The sequence below is a fragment of the Oncorhynchus mykiss genome, chromosome 7, assembly GCF_013265735.2.
Source record: "Oncorhynchus mykiss isolate Arlee chromosome 7, USDA_OmykA_1.1, whole genome shotgun sequence".
Classification (NCBI taxonomy): Eukaryota; Metazoa; Chordata; class Actinopteri; order Salmoniformes; family Salmonidae; genus Oncorhynchus; species Oncorhynchus mykiss.
This window is the reverse complement of record NC_048571.1, coordinates 37,188,401-37,209,241: the sequence shown is the minus strand read 5'-3', so window position 1 is coordinate 37,209,241 and position 20,841 is coordinate 37,188,401. Positions and strand designations below refer to the sequence as shown.

At 41.5% G+C, this 20,841-nt stretch overlaps 1 protein-coding gene across 1 annotated transcript in view; it reads left to right on the top strand.

The window, feature by feature from the left end:
• Positions 1–289: 289 nt before the first annotated feature.
• The window catches only part of gli1 (GLI family zinc finger 1), a 121,205-nt gene continuing 100,653 nt past the window's right edge, over positions 290–20,841 (top strand). The window contains exon 1 of the mRNA XM_021609135.2: positions 290–672. The gene's annotated coding sequence lies outside the window, so the exon portion shown is untranslated. The remainder of the gene's footprint in view (positions 673–20,841) is intronic.

The window sequence follows — 20,841 nt, the reverse complement described above, 5'->3', positions numbered from 1 at the left end:
GATAGGTATCATATGGTAAATATGATAGTGAATTATGATTGTAATTGTCAGTAAAACAAACTGACTGACTATGTAAAAAATAATATGTAATTGTACTATTTATCTGTTTTAACATATGGTTAATTTTGTTCGCTTGCATTGCATGGTCTTTAGCTAGTGGAAGAAACTATTATTGCACTCCAAGCAGCCAGCATGGTCTTTCTTTTTTATAAGAAAAACAAAAAGTGAACTTCCTGTTTCGGGGTGGTCCACATACTTTGAGAAAGGAGGGAGGGAGGGAGTGGGGAGGAGAAGAGAGGTCTCGCATTCCACCATTGACTGTGCAACCAACTTCGGGTTTGCGGGAGTTTGGTTACCGAATATGGGGTTTGTTCAATGCTGTCCTGCACACTGATTTCAAGAATTACCTATAAAGAAAACGATGGAAAGAAGCTCCTACAAATTGGACAAAGACGTGAATTGAACACGGGAGGAATAGAAGAAAGAACTAAAGGATCATTCCTGCAGCTCCATCTGTATGTCTGCCAGAACGCAGAGAGAGAGGGAGCTTTATTGGAAATTCTTGAACCCCCAGCGGGACGCAAGAGATCTCACCCCCAAACTTCCAAAACTTCCAAAGTCTTGGGATCAAGTCAACAAACTGATGCAGACGTCTTCAACTTTTCATAGAAGGTATTGCCATGCTTAATCTATTCCATATACTCCATTCTACGTTACCAAAATTCGTCGATATGAGTGGTTTTGGAAGGAAAGGGGTGCTGAAGGTGTCTTTGTTGTTTGTTTCTATGCAAGTCTTATTTTGATTTCCCAGTCATGTAATGTCATGTTGACTATATATTTATGGCTATTGTCAGATTGCTGTCACCTCCGGTGAGGATGGTCTAATTGGGATACATTCAATCTAATAGGTGATGGTGGTGCGTGTGGTGTTTACTTTGAATAAACAGAATTAATCAATGTTAGCCAAAATTCTGCAAATTTCATTGTCTTTAGTTATTTAAGTTTATTGATTATAGGCTATTGCTGCCAGTGGAGCACATCTGAAATATCTTCAATGAATAGTACATTTCAATAGCCTACCTTATTTTAACTAGTGAAGAATGCCTCTCATTTTTAACTGAGCATTGGACGTTCCCAACTCATCTCTCACTTCTTTTCTTGGCTTGTAATTCTTTCAAAGTGTTGATGGTTGAGAATAGCCTTTCAAGAGTCAATGCATGTTTTGGCATTTGTCTTTGCTTGAAGAGATTTTGCTTATCGTGCCTAAAAAAAAATAACTAGAGAATTTTGGAATTACACGTCTCACATGTCCCACCACTACCTCAACATATGCTAGTAGAGGTTTTGGTAGTCTATTCGGCCTGTGACACAGCCACACAGACTCAAAAGCCATCGGCCTGCACAGCTCCTCGCCATGTGTGTCCCAGAATTCCACAGAGGGGTTGTAGGGGCGCATGATAACAGCTGTTTCTCGTAACCTGAAATACTTGAGGTGCCAATATATTTTTCAAATGTCATCTGTCAGGACACCCACAGCCACAGCAAAACAACATCATTATTGACCAGATATGTAGGCCTCTGACATAAGATCCAAGTCCTTTGGTGATCATGTTTTTTAAACTGTCTTTCTTTCTTTCTTTCTTGAGAAATGGCCAAAACCATAATATGAAATCACACATGAAGCTTGTTAATCTCAGTAATTACTCTTAAAGAGTTTTTAGGCGTTGATCTGCTAATATGTTCAGATTATGACCCTTTATGAACTTTAAACTAATATAGAGGGTTTGTCAATACTAGACTGACCTCAACAGGCAAACACCTTTGTATCCTTTATTGACAAGGAGGAGAGCCAGAAGACTGTTGTATGGCAATCAACACACTCCACAGCCACAATATCGCTCAACATCAACAAATAATGCCTGAATGTTTATCTGGTCTGGTCACACAGTCAGGGAAAACCTAACCTTGCGACCTGACAAGAAAAATCTCCTGGCCTTATGGGACAACATGGGACATAATTACTGATGAAATGGAAAGGGATTGAGATTTAGAGCAGCAAGGAGAGGAAAAGAGAGGAGGAGAGGACCGAGGAGAAGAGCAGAGAGGATGAGAGAGCGAGAGGAAAGGAGAAAATAGGAGAGGAGAGAATTGCACTTGTCCCACGACTGGTCTGTGGTCTGGTTGGTGTGAAAACCTCTGCAAAGGATCTTCCTCCTCCCCCTAGTCTTTGTCAGAGTGTGATGGGCCTGTGTTATGGCCAAAAGGCTCCCCGCTAGGACAGGGCCTAAACAAATAAAGTATACAGGAAGTATCTCTCTTCCTCCTATATGGTGGCTACCTATCGGAGCAGTAAGATGACTTGTACTCTGTTTTATCACCAGCTAGCTGAAACGTCTGTTTTCTCATTTTACCTCAGAGTTGATCTATCCTAGTTATTTAACCAGGTGGCTCAGCTAAGAAGCACATTCTTATTTAGATGATGTAATTGAGAGGCAATATTTGTATTACTGTATTATTATTCATCATTAAAGAAAACGGTTTGATCGTAAACATAGACTATAATGTTTTTAGAAGCCTATTTATCATACACATACATATTGTGACTAACGGGTGAATGTTTTTGGAAACATAGGGAAGTGGTCTTGAATTATGGTTGGAGTTTTCAACGAGGCGAGCTTTCAGCGGAGTTAGACACACTCCGGGGATTGTGTTAGTCTGGAAGTCCCTTTCCTACAAGAGAAGACCACAAACAAATCAAAGTGAATACAAATCGAAAGTCCAGGTAAAGATGTAGAAGGAACCAGATTTTGGAAGCTGGCACTTAGCACACACTGGACCTCAGGCCAGACAAGACCATGGCAGACCACTGCCAGGCAGACCAGGCAAGCAGCAACAAGTGGTGTGTTTTTGTCCAGCAGATTCCATTTTAGTCCGCTAAGCGTGGTACACGTCACGTGACTCGCAGCATTGGTCACATCCCCCCTCCCACCTCTCCAAAAGAGAGCGAGAGAGAGACCACCCTCACTGGGATCAGAGGCCCTCAATCAGGCCCTTTCACACCCTGTGAACCTGAAACAATCCGGCTTTAATAGCAGCTGTCTTTCCCAGGCCCATAGACCTTTAGAGCGGCTGCAGCACTGCCATAGGCCCTCTCAGAGCAGAGCGGCTGCAGCTAGCCTAGCGCTGTGTGGTGCAGAGAGCCAGGGACTGGGACTGGGCTGTGGATGCACCAGGGGAGTCACACACACGTGCTAGCTAGCACATGATTCTCGATGCTCCGAGACCCCTCTCTTTCTTTCTTTATCCCCCTGCATCTCTCCTTTTCTCCCTTCATAATTGTGTGTCATTTTCTGTGAGGATTAGACAAAAGAAAGAAAGGGTGTTTTTTCCTGTTCATTTCTCTCTTGCCGTGGTGTTTTAGCATTAAAGCGTGCCCGGTGGCAGTGCTGTTTCTCAGTCTCTTCCTCTCTTTCCACCTCTTTCTCTCGCTCTCGCTCCCTCCCTTTCTCCATCTCCTTGAATGCCTCCTGTCGATCAATTGAAAGTTGTTGGATTTTTTTTTTTGTTACTCTAATGTAATAACCAAGTTATTGGTCACATTCATTGAATGCCTACTGCGTACTAACTTAGTTATAAACTTCTTCCCCATAAAACCTTGATGAAAAAGCTAGTGTCCTTACTCTGCCTCAGAAGGAGGGGAGGAGTGGGGGAGAGAAAGAGAATAGAAGTGGCGGAGGAGCACTTGCTTTACTAAGTAGATGGTTGACACAAGAGGGCAAAGGCATTAGACATTTTGAAAGGTTGAATGGCATTAGCTGTGGATCACACAGAATGGAATGAGAAACGTCATAGTCATGGGAAATATCTGGAACATGGTTTGAGAAATTAAATTAAATGAACTTTCAATTAAAGACATTTCATTTACATATTCTCATCCCCAAAAATGGTATTTATTTAATGTTCATTTTTTACCAGGCAAGTCAGTTGAGAACACAAAACCTTTCATCAATGCCTAATGATTGTGTCTCTCTAAGCATCTATTTTTATATCAGTTGTAACACAATCAACCTTAATGATTTACAAGTAGTTAAGAGCAGAGGAAGCTCAAAGTGTGTGTGTCAGTGTGAGGTGTATGTTCAGAGCCCGCAGGGTGTCCTCTCTGTGTGTGCGTACGTTTGTGTGCGTATGTTTGGCATGCACATGTGTGTGTGTGAGTGTAGTAGCATGTGTCAACGGAATGTGTGGTGTAGTAGTTCGGGTTGAGAGAGAGGCAGAGAGATAGAGATAGGGGGAGAAAGAAGGAGGGAGAGAGAGAGAGAGAGAGAGAGAGAGAGAGAGAGAGTGAGAGAGAGAGAGAGAGAGAGAGAGAGAGAGAGAGAGAGAGAGGGGACAATTGAATTAAAAGAGAGAGAGAGTACTGCTGCTCACAGTAACATGTGGAAAGGGGGATACCTAGTCAGTTGTACAACTGAATGTCTTCAACTGAAATGTCTTCCGCATTTAACCCTCTGAATCAGAGAGATGCGGGGTTCTGCTTTAATCGACATCCACGCCTTCGGCGCCCGGGGGGGAACAGTGGACTGGATCCACCTCTTCTCTCTCTGATCCAACAGGCCTTTGAATGAAGGTGGCGGGCTGGGAGAGACAAAGGGAAAGAGAGATGGAGAGAAAGAGAGAGGCTGCTAATGTCCCATGTGGTTGATATTAAAAATAAAGCGTTGGTAATGGGAACCAGGTGAGGGACACACACACACACACACCCATGGGAGTCGTACGCCACGGTGATCCTTGCTAATTTCCCTGTTGTGTTAGCATAGCCCATCACAATGAGGTCCTAGGAACTGATCAGGGTTTACAGACTGGTACTGATCAGGATCAGTCAGTGGATTGTACCGGGGTCAGATAGAATAGGACTAAAGCAGAGTGAAACATTATGAAATTAAATGGCAGTCAGTGGATGAAATGGAAGTCTATAGTGGAGTAAATGGTAGTCTAGTGAATTGGGGTTTGATAGCCAGCCAGGGCACAAGCTGAATGAAACATGTTCTATCTGTGTGTGATGAAAGAGAGAGGAGGTAGAGAGGAGGATATAACTACACCTCTTTGGATTTATTTTCTTCAGATCACAACTTGCATTGTCTTGAATTTAGAATAATGGTTGGCTGAACAGGTTGAAGCCATAAATTGTCAACATTCTCCATCATCCAGTTGATGTTAATTAGAAGGGCACATGCAAGAGAGAGCTTCGTATCTGTACCGATTGTGTTCACTTTTGAGCTAAACAAGCATATCTAAATGATTGAATTGGAATATTTGTAAGTTAACAATAAGTCCTTATCCCTTCATATCTTGTACAGGTTATACCGCACTTGATTGAAAACATCGACACGAAATACAATGAAGACATTCTATTTGGGGTTGCTGAGTTACTGAGTGATCGCTTTATCTTTAAACTGTGTGTGTGTGTGTCTGTGTGCGTGCATACGTGTAAGTGCGTGCGCATGCAATCTGTGTGTGAGTTTGTGTGTTCTCTCATGAAATGCTGTTGATGACTCACACGGTGTCGTTCTCCCTGCAGACAAAAAAGAGACGACGAGACAGTGTTTTTTATTTCCTTCTGTTGCAATGGCAACCGTGCGCTTGGGTTCCGTCATCCGAGTGACTAGAACACTCTGAATTTTGAATGTTGATGTTCTCCCCTCTTTCCTCTTCTCTTCCAGCTTTCTGTAAAAACTGAACAGATCGGAGAATCCTCCAGAAACAGATCACTAATCCAAATGCCCTCAGTAACATTTAACACGGGTCTATAAGACTGCTAAACTCAAGTCAATAAAGGAGCCGAGAAGTTCATACACAGTCACTTAATTTCCACAGCGTTTATGTGATAAGCTATTACATTTTTATTGCTGGAACAATTATTGCCGACTTCCAGTGGAACTGGAAGGAACGCAGACTTCCGCACACACACGCACGCACGCTCGCGCACACACACACACACACACACACACGCACACACGCACGCACGCTCGCGCACACACACACACACATGCACACGCCCACACACACACACACTCTCTTCATAGCCTCGGCGGTTAGCACATTGCGTGTGTCGATGGGCCTCCAACCCTCCACAACAAATCTACTATCACAGCTCTGAGATAATGATCCAGATCAGGGAGTGACTTGGCTGGCAGAGGTCCTGATTCCTGAACTGACAGCCCTGTTCTGTCCTCACCAGTCCCACTGACTACAGGAAGAAGATTCTCTGTCCTTTCTCTTCTGTGTGTGTGTGTGTGTGTGTGTGTGTGTGTGTGTGTGTGTGTGTCCCCTCTACCTCTGTCTCTGTCTGTCGCCCTATCACTCCTTATCTCTCTACCCTTTTTTTTACCTCTCTCTCTCTCTCGATCCTTCTCAGACTTTGTATCACTTTCATACAGTATGCATCTCCATTTACTTGTCGTTCATATTCTGTTTCGCTCTTTCGGTGACTAGTAGTAAAAATAGTAGCTTTAATATGTTTGTAAATATGTTGTTTTAATAGGTTGTTGGGTAGAAAGTCTCATGATCGCACACCTCTTAAATCAGATCAAATCAGCACACGTGGTCATAACGTTGTAAATGACACACACACACACCTAGATAAGTTACCAGGTAGTTATAGATAGATTTATGTCGAAAGTAAAGTAAATCACTGAAGCTGGAGACTTATATTTCCCTCACTAACTTTAAGCATCAGCTGTCAGAGCAGCTTACTGTACCTGTACACAGCCCATCTGTAAATAGCACACCCAACTACCTCATCCCCATATTGTTATTTAATTTTTTGCTCTTTTGCACACCAGTATCTCTACTTGCACATCATCATCTGCACATCTATCACTGCAGCGTTAATACTAAATTGTAATTAGTTTGCCACTATGGCCTATTTATGGCCTTACCTCTCTAACCTTACTACATTTGCACACACTGTACATAGATTTTCCTTTTGCGTTATTGACTGTACGTTTGTTTATCCCATGTGTAACTCTGTGTTGTTTTTGTCGCATTGCTTTGCTTTATCTTGGCCAGGTCGCAGTTGTAAATGAGAACTTGTTCTCAACTGGCCTACCTGGTTAAACATTTTTCTTTAAAGGTGACACCCAAGACTAGAAACTGTACTTCACTAGTTGTAAGTAAAAGGACACACACACGACTAGATACTTTACTAGACGTAGATAGAGTGATAGGACACACACACGACAACTAAATGCCACAAGCACAGTCACCCCAAACAAGTTGTAGATAGAGTTATGGTCTATTCAGACAACCAGTGGCCATCGTTAGCAATGTCGGAAGTAAGGTGAGGCACAAACATGCAACTAAATGCCACAAGAACTATCACGTACCATCTCCAAGGGCAAAATAATTATTAAGAAAAAAGACAAAAACATACAAAATAATTTATCTTTCTTCTCTCTGTGTTTTATACATTTACTTCAATTTCCAAGGGCTAAATGTATCTCACCGGAGAAAGCATTCGAGAGAACGAAACAGTGCCCTTCAGTATGTGTACACAGTCTATCTGATGCTGTCTGGACAGAAAGACTATGATATTGTTGCTGCCTGAGTGGTGCAGCGGTCTAAGGCACTGCATCTCAGTGCTAGAGGTGTCACTACAGACCCTGGTTTGATTCCAGGCTGTATCACAACCGGCCGTGATTGGGAGTCTCATAGGGCGGCGCACAATTGGCCCAGCGTCGTCCGGGTTGTAAATAAGAATTTGTTCTTAACTGACTTGCCTAGTTAAATAAAGATTAAATAATAAAAATAAATAATAATATTTGAATGCAAGGGAAGCCAGTGAACATCTGGCCTCCATTTTTTAAAATAATAATAGCCAATCAGCGTTGAGCTAAATTGAGTGAGCTCAGATGTGAATGGTCCTGGCACACCCCAAAAAAAGTGTTAAGGGAAGCCAGTTTGGATTTGGCTTCAGACCAAATGCCATTATTGACAGAAAATTGTTGTGTCTTGTTGTGTTGTTGTCCTCCGGTGGCTAGCAAGATAGCTAGCTAAAACTGTCCCTTTCCTAAATTAGCCTAAATTAGCCAGGGATTTGGACTGGTGGTTTTACTTAATTCTCCGTACTGGCCAATAATTATAAAGGTGATTCTGATCCAACCATAAATTCATACATTGTACTCGTGGCCTGAGAGGATAAAAGTTAAACGTTTAGCTAGATGTAGTATGCTAATGTTAACTAGCTGGCCTGGCGTATTGTTGCCCATGAAAGGAAGTTAGGCTAATGAGCAAATATTTTTGCATCACCGTGCTTGACTATGCTGTAGATCATGTAACTGTTTGTTACATGCAATATGTTTTGTGGACTTCACCGAACAGATGTTGCTCTCCGGTTTTGTAATGAAACAAATGTGTGGTTGAATTTATTCTGCCACCGTGTCTTCTTATTGCCTCGGCCTTCGGCCTATTTGTCACAGTGTCAAGGCATGTGAACTAACAGGTTATAGAGCAAAAAACGCAATTATTATTAACACATAGGTTGTAATATTTTTTTTCTTTCTGGATTGGCTTCCCCGGGTGATTTTACCCAAACGTTGCTACTGCTGAGAAGAGCACTCAGTATGAAACCATGTCCAGAAGATTCCTACTATTTACTAAAAGTGTCTTTTAGAGAACTCTAGAACTGACTTTATAGAACAGACTACAACTGATTGTAGAGTGATTAGAATTAGAACTGACTCTAGAACTGACTTTATAGAACAGACTACAACTGATTCTAGAGTGATCAGAATTAGAACTGACTTTATAGAGCAGACTACAACTGATTCTAGAGTGATTAGAATTATAACTGACTTTATAGAGCAGACTACAACTGATTCTAGAGTGATTAGAATTAGAACTGACTTTATAGAGCAGACTACATCTGATTCTAGAGTGATTAGAATTAGAACTGACTCTAGAACTGACTTTATAGAGCAGACTACAACTCATTCTAGAGTGATTCTCTAGAACTGACTGTAGAGTTCTAAACTGTTAATTGTACACAGTGCTTTGATGTGACAGGAGGAGATTTACACCTCTCTATCTGTCTGACATACCTTCTAAACAAAGGAACTTCTGAAGATTACAAATATTTACCAAAAATACAAAATCTGTATGATTTTATGATTTTCAGAATTAAACGTTTAACATCAAGCAAGGTCCAGGTGATTGTGTTTAGTTATAGATTTACTATTTTAGCCATATTTGTAATCAGACATAATTTTAAGATAAACTAAAGCAGGATACACAAAACAACAGCAAACACAATAAAGCTCTCATTGTAATTTTGGGGGGGTTAAATAGACTGAAAGAAGTTGAATGAATTGTTTGCTCTTTCAAGCTACATCTGTGCTTTGTATTACGTTTCTGTTTACTCATGTTGTATGCAAACCGGTAAATGAAACTAGTAAATTAATGTATAAAGGAATAGTTAACTTCCTCTTTGAAAAAAATATTAAACATTGAGACAGACAACTGTTAGTAGTTTTTAAGGGGTGGAAAAAACTATATGGAAGTTACATTTACCCCTTTTGATCTTAACGCGTCTACCAACGTACATTCGAATCTTTATCTAACACGTTATGTGGCGAAAGTCGAACAATACAAGTCTCTCACACACACACACACACAGCTAGCTACAGACACACTGATAACACACACACGTAGCTAGCTATACACCAATACCAATACTGTTTCTGTTCATTCAATGCAACTCACAAGACAAACCCAATTTAGCTTAGCAAAATAATATTGTTGGCAGGAACTGAGAAAGAGTTCTGTTTCATTTACCGCTGGGATTCTCTCTCTGATAACGACGGCACCAAATAGAGTGAATTTGAGATCATTTTAGAGGGGGAAAGGAGAGAGAGGAGAGATAGAAAGAGAGGGAGTGAGAAAGAGAGTGCATTTTAGAGAAAGTGAGTAGGAGAAAGAGAAGGAGAGAGGAAAAGCAGAGAGAAAGGGAGAGGGGGGAGCTAGAGACGCAGATTGTTTTAAATCCGCAGTGAGTCAAGCTTTCAAATTTATGCCCATAGGCTGCTTCTTGGGTGGGCTGCAGGCAGCAGCGGGGAGAGGCTGGAGTAGGAAAGCAGGGGAAGGGAAAGTTGCTGACTGATTCCAGACTACTCAGCTTCAGCTTTCCTGCTGGAACACATTTTACATCTCAACCGTCCTGGTCTGACTGGCAGCACCCCCCCCCCCCCCCCCCTCTCTCTCTCTCTCTCTCTTTCTCTCTCTCTGTATCTCTGTCTGTCTCTCTCTCTCTCTCTCTTTCTTGCTCTCTCTCTCTCTCGCTCTCTCTCTCTCTCTGTCTCTCTCTCTCTCTTTCTTTCATTCTACTCCTCCATGGGGCTTGTTTTTTACTCATCCCTTCAGTCTTATTAATATTAGTATTGTCTCTGAAATAGTATTTCCTTTAGGTTAAGACCACAGACCACAGACCTTTGGGTCCCGAAAATGTTAGACTTTTTGGATCAGAAATACAGTGTAGATGTTGTTAATGTTGTAAATGTCTATTGTAGCTGGAAACGGCAGAATTTTTCATGGATTATCTACATAGGCGTACAGAGGCCCATTATCAGCAACCATCACTCCTATGTTCCAATGGCACGTTGTGTTAGCCAATCCAAGTTTATCATTTTAAAAGGCTAATTGATCATTAGAAAACCAGTTTGCAATTTTGTTAGCACAGCACCGGGGCCTCCCACTCCTCTTTCTATTCTGGTTTGCGATGTTCTGTGAAGGGAGTTGTACACAGCGTTGTTCTAGATCTTCAGTTTCTTGGCAATTTCTTGCATGGAATAGCCTTCATTTCTCAGAACAAGAATAGTTCTTTGTTTCTGGCCATTTTGAACCTGTAATCAAATCCACAAATGCTGATGCTCCAGATAATCAACTAGTCTAAAGAAGGCCAGTTTTATTGCTTCTTTAATGTGATAACATAATTGTAAAAGGGTTTTCAAATGATCAATTAGCCTTTTAAAATTGTAAACTTGGATTAGCTAACACACATTGTTGCTGATAATGGGCCTCTGTACGCCTACTATGTAGATATTCCATAAAAAAATCAGCCGTTTCCAGCTACAATAGTCATTTACAACATTAACAATGTCTACACTATATTTATGATAAATGTTATGTTATTTTAATAGACAAAAAAATTAGCTTTTCGTTAAAAAACAAGGACATTTCTAAGTGACCACAAACTTTTGAATGGTAGTGTACCTTGTTTACAAACATTGGTGGAAAATAAGCTTATATTTTGGGTTCTGGTGGGGTACGACAGTTGAACTAATCCATAAGGCATTCATTTCTAAGTTATATTCTTCAAGAATCAATAGGTACATATCATTCATTTATAAATCCAAACATGTATTGAGCAACTGTAGATTGCCCCTTTAATGTTATTCAAGGCTGGAGTGTGTTCTTGTTAACTCATGCAGAAAAGGAATGAGGAAGAGTGTGTGTGCGTGAGTGCGTACGTGCCTGTGTGATTCTGTGCATGCGTACTGACTGTGTGTGTCCTCTTGAAATATGCTCTCCATTCCAAATAACATGTGTTTACATAATAACTATGTTCTTTTCCATAAAGTGAAAGCAAGTAGTTCATCCAATGGTCAAAGAAACTACATGATTTGCCAAACTTCTACCTCGCTGAGAAGAGGGTATACTAAGTGAAATGACACACACACAGAGAGAGAGAGAGAGAGAGAGAGAGAGAGAGAGAGAGAGAGAGAGAGAGAGAGAGAGAGAGAGAGAGAGAGAGAGAGAGAGAGAGAGAGAGAGAGAGAGAGAGAGAGAGAGAAATCCTCCAGTCAGGCCTTGGATCAGATAAGGAGTAATTCTGCCTCATGGGTTTCATGCCAGTATCCCAATGTTTGTTTTGTACACCATGAGAAAGATCAGGCTCGTCTGCTCAACTCAAAATCGGCCTGTCAAATGTTTTTAAAAAAATGTAATCGAGATAATCGCAGGAATTTGCTTTGATTAATCATGATTAATCGCAAATTCAGAATTTGATCACATTGTGCTGTAATTCCCGATTTTTGTATATATAAAATATTGACGTCTTGATCTTGTCCAAAGTAACGGTTAGCAAAATCAGGTAAAATGTTAAAGCACACTTTCTTTAACCTCAATGTCAACTTTGTTTTGACATGGTTGTTCTTCACTGTAGAGATGACACATTTAGGATGTTTACAGTGTACTTAGAACACTTCCAGACAATGTTATTAATCAAACGCATTTACACATTTTCAAAATACATCAAAAATCCCTTTTAGGCCTGTCTATTAAATGTAACAAAAACCAATGGACGGCTAACAATAAACAGAAGATACAAATAGCTAGCTAGGATGAAATGGAAGGCTAGCTATCGCCTATCTGTCTGTAAACAATTGTTGGAAAAATGACTTGTGTCACAAAGCAGATGTCCTAACCGCCTTGCCAAAACTATAGTTTGTCAACAAGAAATTTGTGGAGTGGTTGAAAAACGACTTTGAATGACTCCAAACTAAGTGTATGTACACTTTAACTGTATGTGTATCTTATAAGCACGTACTCACAATGTCTGGATGTAGCATTTCTATCTTCCAAGCTGGATGTGCTAGGTATATTGGATAGCATAGCTAGCTGTGAGGGCAAGTTAACCAGCTAGCTTAAAATGTGATTTTCACACGTCTTTTGAAATTTCTCTCTCAATGTGCTCTCTTTATTTCTCTCTCTCTCTCTTTCCACCTCCACATTGGTTGCTCTATTTCTATATGAGCTGGGCAATGTTAACTCACTCAGCAACAAACAAATTATGAAATTATGTTTTCCTTTCAAGATTTAGAAAGGACGGTCCAAAACGACGGTCCAGAGTGAAATGTCTAATGCTGTCATTGGAATGAAATGGTGAAAAACAGTGTAGTACAATCATTTCCATTCGATATCCTGACTAACAGCTAAAATAGATGTTCTTGTGTAGAATAGATTTCTGAGTAACCTCAGTTTCTGCATTCTCTTACATTGAAGGGCCATGTTTCATGTTCTCGGTTCCCTCTCTGCATACCAACCTATGGGCCCTGGAGACCATTTTACTAGCCCTGTGTTGTTGGTTATCGGCTAGCATGAAGTGGAGAACCCTTTCTAGTAATTAATGGCCACAATTATGCAATGGACGCAATGGAGGAGGAGAAGAGGGGTCTCGGGGGTCTGCTCTCTACTCTGCAATGAATACCAGATGCCTCCCTGCCTGGCCCGGGTCTGGTCTCTCAAGAGTTCAATTGTTCTCAAACACTTACAGTGGGGTCAACCTGTATACCATGGCTGTTTCCCAAATGGAACACTATTCTCTACAGTGCATTACATTTGACCAGAACTCCAATGGCCCTGGTCAAAGTAGTGCACTACTTTGGAAGCCATTTGGGATGCAAGCCAAGCCCTCGGTAGCCCAGTCCACCCCAGTCAATCTATCCCCCAGAGGCCTACGACAGTAAATAATAACCACCCCTTAATGGTTTACAAGTCTTTCAATAACCCTAATGCCCTCATGTTGAATTACCTCACAGAGATGTAGACAGACAGGCTTGGCCGTGCTGGCGCAGGAGGGTGAAATATGTGCCGGGGTTGCTCCGCTTTGACAAAGATGGTAGTTGAACTAAGGCCTTGAACAAATATTGAAGTGAAACATTTTTAAAAGTCTCTCTCTCTCCAGTTTTCGCCACTTCTCATGGCACTTGTTTCAGTGTAGTGTGTCTGTTCAGCGTATGTTGTGGTGAAACCAACGTCTTAACTTCAGATTATTCATTCATTCAGCTGAGCCAGCGGATTCAAACAGCAATGAAGTCATCCTAGTTGGTTGTCCAAAGTAACGGTTAGCGAAATCAGGTCCATTGTTAAAGCACACTTTCTTTAACCTCAATGTCAACTTTGTTTTGACATGGTTGTTCTTCACTGTAGAGATGACACATTTAGGATGTTTACAGTGTACTTAGAACACTTCCAGACAATGTTATTAATCAAACGCATTTACACATTTTCAAAATACATCAAACATCCCTTTTTAGGCCTGTCTATTAAATGTAACTGGTTCTGGTGTAGTGCCTTAATGAAGGAGAAAAAAAAAACGTGTTTAAGTGCGGGAATTTAAAGAGTGTCAAGTTATTGGACTGCAGCCGATAGGAATGTGACGGCCCAAGTCAACCGTGATGCAATAGCCTGAAGACAAATCATTGGCAGAACACATCAATGAATGCCACTCAACAACCTCAATAGCAAAATGTGTCTTCAGTAAACAACAAATGCCTCTTCAGTAACTAACAAAAATACAGGGCATTAAAAGAGACACGGCAGCTAGTTTGACTAAATTAGAGAGTGAGTCTGGCCTTTTGGGGACCGGGTCCTTTTTGACCACACACCAAGCTCCGCAGGTCTCCTCTCAGGGTATAAGATTCATCACCTGCATGTTGTGGTTGGCTGGAGACTGATGCGATGGGGTATGAAGGAGCAGTAGGTTTCACACCACTGACTGGCTAGAGACAGCGACTGTCTCGCTACTGTGTGCATGTTACTACTGGAGCGAGACCTTTTACCAGGTCTACACTCATCACTTGCTATTTTGTTTGACTAATTTGTGCTAAATCTCTTAGTAAGTCTCCAAACCTAACTATTTTTTAGTTATTTTGTTATTTTGTTTACAAAATTATCTAAGATTTTTTTTTTTTTATGAAAACAAAATGTATGGTAACATTGAAAAGAAATGGAGGGAAATTGGAATTTCAGTTTCCTTCCTGAACTGCCTGAAGTGAAATGTAGTTTAGGAAGTTCAATCAGGAAGGCTGGTCTGAATGGCTCGCCCATTTTTTAAATTAGTAATCTCATATAATTCACATTGCTTCCTATCTCACTCATCAGCATAGAAAATATTTACACTGAGTGTACACAATATTAGTAACACCTGCTCTTTCCATGACATAGACTGACCAGGTGAATCCAGATGAAAGCAATGATCCCTTATTGATGTCACTTGTTAAATCCACGTCAATCAGTGTAGATGAAGGGGAGGAGACAGGTTGAATAAGGATGTTTAAGCCTCTAGACAATTGAGACATGGATTGTGTACTGTATGTGTGCCATTCAGAGGGTGAATGGGCAAGACAGAAGATTTAAGTGCCTTTGAACGGGGTATTATAGTAGGTGCCAGGCGCACTGGTTTGAGTGTGTCAAGAACTTCTACGCTGCTGGGTTTTTCACGCTCAACAGTTTCCCGTGTTTATCAAGAATGGTCAACCACCCAAAGGACATCCAGCTAACTTGACACAACTGTGGGAAGCATTGTAGTCAACATAGGCCAGCATCCCTGTGGAACGCCTTCAACACCTTGTAGAGTCCATGCCATTGAGACTGTTCTGAGGGCAAAAGGGGGTGCAAGTCAATATTAGGGTTCGATTCCATGCTGTTATCAGCATCTGGCTCTGAGGAGCATTCCTCAGAGACGAGGTCTACCACAAACTATTTAATTATATTCCATATTGTATTCTGTATCTGTTGTCATTCAGTTAACCCTGTACTCGATTGAAATGGAATTGACCCTGTCATTCTAGTCTCCTCAGACCCTTAGTGTGATGACCTGTGGCTGCGCTCTGCTTGAAGCTAATTTTGGAAATACAGTGTAACTGTCCTGCCCCTCTGCAGCTGTTGTTACAACCTCCCTCCCAACCTGTCATCTTCTCCTCTCCTGGAGACTCCCCCGCTCTTTTCCTCCTTCTCTCCTTCCTCTACCTCTCCAAGGGGACAGGAGGAGTGCACCTGCCATTGGAGGAGCGGGGGAGTGTGAGAGAAAGAGAGAAAGTAAAAGAGGAAAGGAAAGGAAGGAAGGAAGGAAAGAAAGAAAGGAAACTGGTGGGGGGAGAGAAAAGAAGAGGAGGAAATTATCCCAGTTAGTCAAATCAAATCAAACTTTATTTTTATTTGTCACATGCATGTACAACATGTGTAGACCTTACCGTGAAATGCTTACGTACAAGCCCTTAACCAACAGTGTGTGTGTGAGCGTAGCCTGTGACAGTGTGTTGAAGCTCAGTTACTGTGTGTATGTGTGTTTGTGTGTGTGTGTGTGTGTGTGTGTGTGTGTGTGTGTGTGTGTGTTGAAGCTCAGTTAGTGTGTGTGCGTGTGCGTGTCTGTGGAAGGGAGAGTGGAAGGGTGCGAGAGAGACAGTGAAAGGGAAAGTGTGTGTATGTGTGTGGGAGGCTGTGAGATTGTGTTGTGGCCCTGTGATGCAGGTCTCTCTCTTAGTGTTGGCCTGTTGTGTAGATCCCAGTCTCCTGCTGGGCGTTTACACCCTGCTCACCCTGCCTGGCTTTAATACAACAGGGTCAAAACAAGACCTCTGCTACGCTCCACTGTGCTCGGCCCTGCTCTGCTTCTCATAGGCAAGTTCCCAAGTTCTTCTGGGTTCCCATCTCTTTTCATGTCTTCTGTGCAATGCAAATATCTTCCCAGAGTAGGAGTTTGTACCAATGTTGCTTGTCGAATAGTAGATTCAGGACGTTTTCACAGAAGAGTTCACTCTGAGAGATGTAGAAAGATTCTTATCTGTGTTGTATCTTGAGTCTATTGTTCTTTATAGTTGATAAAGGTGTGTGTGTGTGTGTGTGTGTTGGGGATTTGCATGTTGATTCCCGTCACACCTGAACAAACACTGCGAGGCTACCTGAGACCCCCATGTATGGCCCGCCAGGTAACAGACCCATATTGACATTCTATCTTACAATCTCAGATGCTTCCTTCCCTACATGAGGGAAGCTCTGGCACCCAGCCACTCGGTCTTGTGAGGTTGCAAACTTGAACAGGGATGCCGTTACTGCACTTCCTGAATTGACTGAATGGAAAACTGAATTGACCCAAACCCTGACCCACATGGGGCTGCAAGTGCTCTATAGCGGATGACAGTGTACTTGCCGGGGCAGGAACTGTGGGACTGCGGGCCGGGACCCCGGGTCCTGTTTCCCAGGGTTTTGATCTGAGCTGAGTGTTTCTACAGCCCGAGTAGCAGGTTCAGTCCACTTGTCTAGTTCACTTGTCTTGTTTTGTCCACTTTGGATGGACAGTTGCTCCAATGTGGCACATTTATTATCATTTATGGACCCTAATTATTTGGCACCACATGCAAGAGTCACTTTCCTTTCCACCAGGCCCTAATTTAGTGACAGACAATTACCTGCTTTGGTTTGATTTGGTGAAAGTTAAGCTTTGACAAAGACCACACATGTTTTTTAAAAGAGCATCATGTAATTCAATTCATATATCATTGTTGTTCGGGGCTCCCGTTGCTCCCGACTGGCGCAGGGGTCTAAAAAACTGCATCTCAGTGCTAGAGGGGTCACTACAGACACACTGGTTCAAATCCAGGCTGGATCACAACCGGCCATGATTGGGACACCCAAAGGGCGGCGCACAATTGGCCCAGCATCGTCCGGGTTTGGCCGGTGTAGGCCGTTATTGTAAATAACAATTTATTCATAACTGATTTGCCTGGTTAAATAAAATTAAGAGTTGCGTTCATCTCTTGGTGTTGCTGTTATTTTCATTTGTTTGTAAGGCTCTTATATGGGATCAATATCATGCCAAATGTATTCACAAATGTAAATCACCAATCCACAAATGTGAATCACTTTCCACAAATGTAAATCTCTATCCAAAAATGCAATTCACTATCCACAAACACCTTTTGATTTGTATCTGTAAATCAATATATTGCATTATAATTTATTTATAACTGCAGATATGCAGGTCATTTCCAAAGGCCTTAAGGAAAATGACTGCCATGAAGACAAATAGTTCTCACACATAGAAAGCGTTTTGTAGTCGTAGAAGAAAAGTTTATCCCAATGATGCTGTTGACCCGGACCACTGGTTGCTGTGGAAAAGGAGGAGGTCAAAGGGGGTGAGTGTAACCGGTGTGAAATGGATAGCTAGTTAGCGGTGCGCGCTAATAGCGCTTCAGTCGGTGACATCACTCGCTCTGAGACCTTGAAGTAGCCTTGCTCTGCATTGGTCGCAGCGATGGGTAACGATGCTTCGAGGGTAACTATTGTTGATGTGTGCAGAGGGTCCCTGGTTCAAGCCCAGATTGGGGCGAGGAGAGGGATGGAAGCAATACTGTTACAAAGTCTGATCCCATATCCTAGTCTTCCCCTCTACCTTTTTACATGCCTCTCCTGGGGAAACGGTTAGAGGCCTCAGGAATACTTATGTCTCCTTAATGCTCATCGTCTGTGCAACATGAGACAGCGGATGGTTTATAACCACTTACAATGTATGACATATCCTTCACATTTAGTGGTGCTATCACACTGGCCAGCTAATTCAACTATTTGGGTGATGAATGGGTGTAGACCGCAATAGTGTTGCAAATATAGAGTAATCTAGGGATATGGTTTCTATTATTTACGTTGGACATACTATGGTTGCACGTATGGTTAACATATTATGGTTACCGTACTATAATGTCTGCAGCCTTGAAAGGCAGGCATCAACGTGGTCGAACTAGAGGCTGCCATCAATTTATAGAAATCACTTTCTATGGGTACAAACCTTTTTTTCTATGAATACAAATCGCTTTCTACGCGTGAGAACTTTTCTTCTACGCATGAGAACTTTTTGTCTATTTCTTGTTGTCAAATCCCTACCAAATGTCAGGTGACCTAAGCACTTCCAAATATGGAGGTGCAGGTTTTCCATATCTGTCATGTTTGCGCATTTCTCTCCTACGTGCAAATCTTTATGGCAGTCATTTTACTTAAGCCCTTGGAAATGACCTGCATATCAGCAGTTATTAAAAAAAATCTTACGCAATATGTAGATTTACTAGTACAAATCAAAAGGTGTTTGTTTGGGGATAGTGAATTGCATTTGTGGATTGGTGATTTACATTTGTGGATCGGTGATTTACATTTGTGGATTGGTGATTTACATTTGTGGATTGGTGATTTACATTTGTGGATTGGTGCTTTACATTTGTGAATAGATTTGGCATGATAGTGATCCCATACTCTTAAGCTGAGTTAAGTCATCATATGAAGGAAATATCTCTCATGTAAGCACATGCCCTCTCAATCAGTTAAAATGTATTTATCGATGGCTGTCTCTCACCGCAGCTGTAAAAGAGAGATCTGCTCAGCGCATGTACCGTGTGTGACTGGGTGTTGGGGGGGGTTGAGGAAGGGGGTGGATGTTGTGCAATAAAAAGGACGTTTGTTCATTACTGGCAGAGATCTGAGGTCCAGGTCCTCAGGGAGAGGGCTCAGCCAAGGGTAGGTCATCGTTAGGCTCCGTAGTGTACTGGACTCCTCCTTGGGTTAAAGGGTCATGGACTCGATGTCCAGCTAAACCTAGGGTATGGAAAAGTGTGTGTGTGGGGGGGGGGGGGGGGGGTTATTTACTACATTTCTACATAATTTAAATACTATAAAATTATAATTGGAGAACAGCAAAAACGAACAAAAATGACCCAGCCATTAATCATCCCCGCATGATTAGGTTTAAATGTCTGTGCAATGGCACATACAATGTCAACCACTACTCAACCTCATCGTAAATGTACTCATTTACTTGTGGAGCAGCGCAGACAGTGCAACATGAAATAGATGCATAATACAAGGCCGCCTTCAAATGCCGACATCCATAGGCGGCGGCAGTTTCAAGTTTGGGGAGAGAGGAAAAATCACCATAAAACTGCACCTTTAAAATAAAGGACTGTATCTATCATCACATTTGCAGACTAATGTTAGGCTACTATTCCTAATGTGATGAGTCGATATGCTTAGCTAATAATATAACTCAATCACTGTTATAACTCAATCATCCATATAGTTATACATTCTAATTCCATTCCTTTACTTAGATGTGTGTGTATTAGGTTTTTGTTGTGGAAGTGTTAGATATTATTTATTAGATACTAGAGGTTGACCGATTATGATTTTTCAATGCCGATACCGATGCCGATTATTGGAGGACCAAAAAAAGCAGATACCGATTAATCGTCTGATTTTATTTATTTATTTATTTGTAATAATGACAATTACAACAATACTGAATTAACACTTTTATTTTAACTTAATATAATACATCAATAAAATAAATTTAGCCTCAAAAAAATAATGAAACATGTTCAATTTGGTTTAAATAATGCAAAAACAAAGTGTTGGAGAAGAAAGTAAAAGTGCAATATGTTCCATGTAAAAAAGCTAACGTTAAAGTTCCTTGCTCAGAACATGAGAACATATGAAAGCTGGTGGTTCCTTTTAACATGAGTCTTCAATATTCCCAGGTAAGAAGTTTTAGGTTGTAGTTATTATAGGAATTATAGGACTATTTCTCTCTATACCGTTTGTATTTCATATACCTTTGACTATTGGATGTTCTTATAGGCACTTTAGTATTGCCAGTGTAACAGTATAGCTTCCGTCTCTTTCCTCGCCCCTACCTGGGCTTGAACCAGGAACACATCGACAACAGCCACCCTCGAAGCAGCATTACCCATCGCTCCACAAAAGTAGCGGCCTTTGCAGAGCAAGGGGAACAACTATTTCAAGGTCTCAGAGCGAGTGACGTCACCGATTGAAACGCTATTATCGCACACCCTGCTAACTAGCTAGCCATTTCACATCGGTTCCACCAGCCTAATCTCGGGAGTTGATAGGCTTGAAGTTATAAACAGCTCAATGCTTGAATCACAGCGAAGAGCTGCTGGCAAACACACGAAAGTGCTGTTTGAATGAATGCTGACGAGCCTGCTGCTGCCTACCACCGCTCAG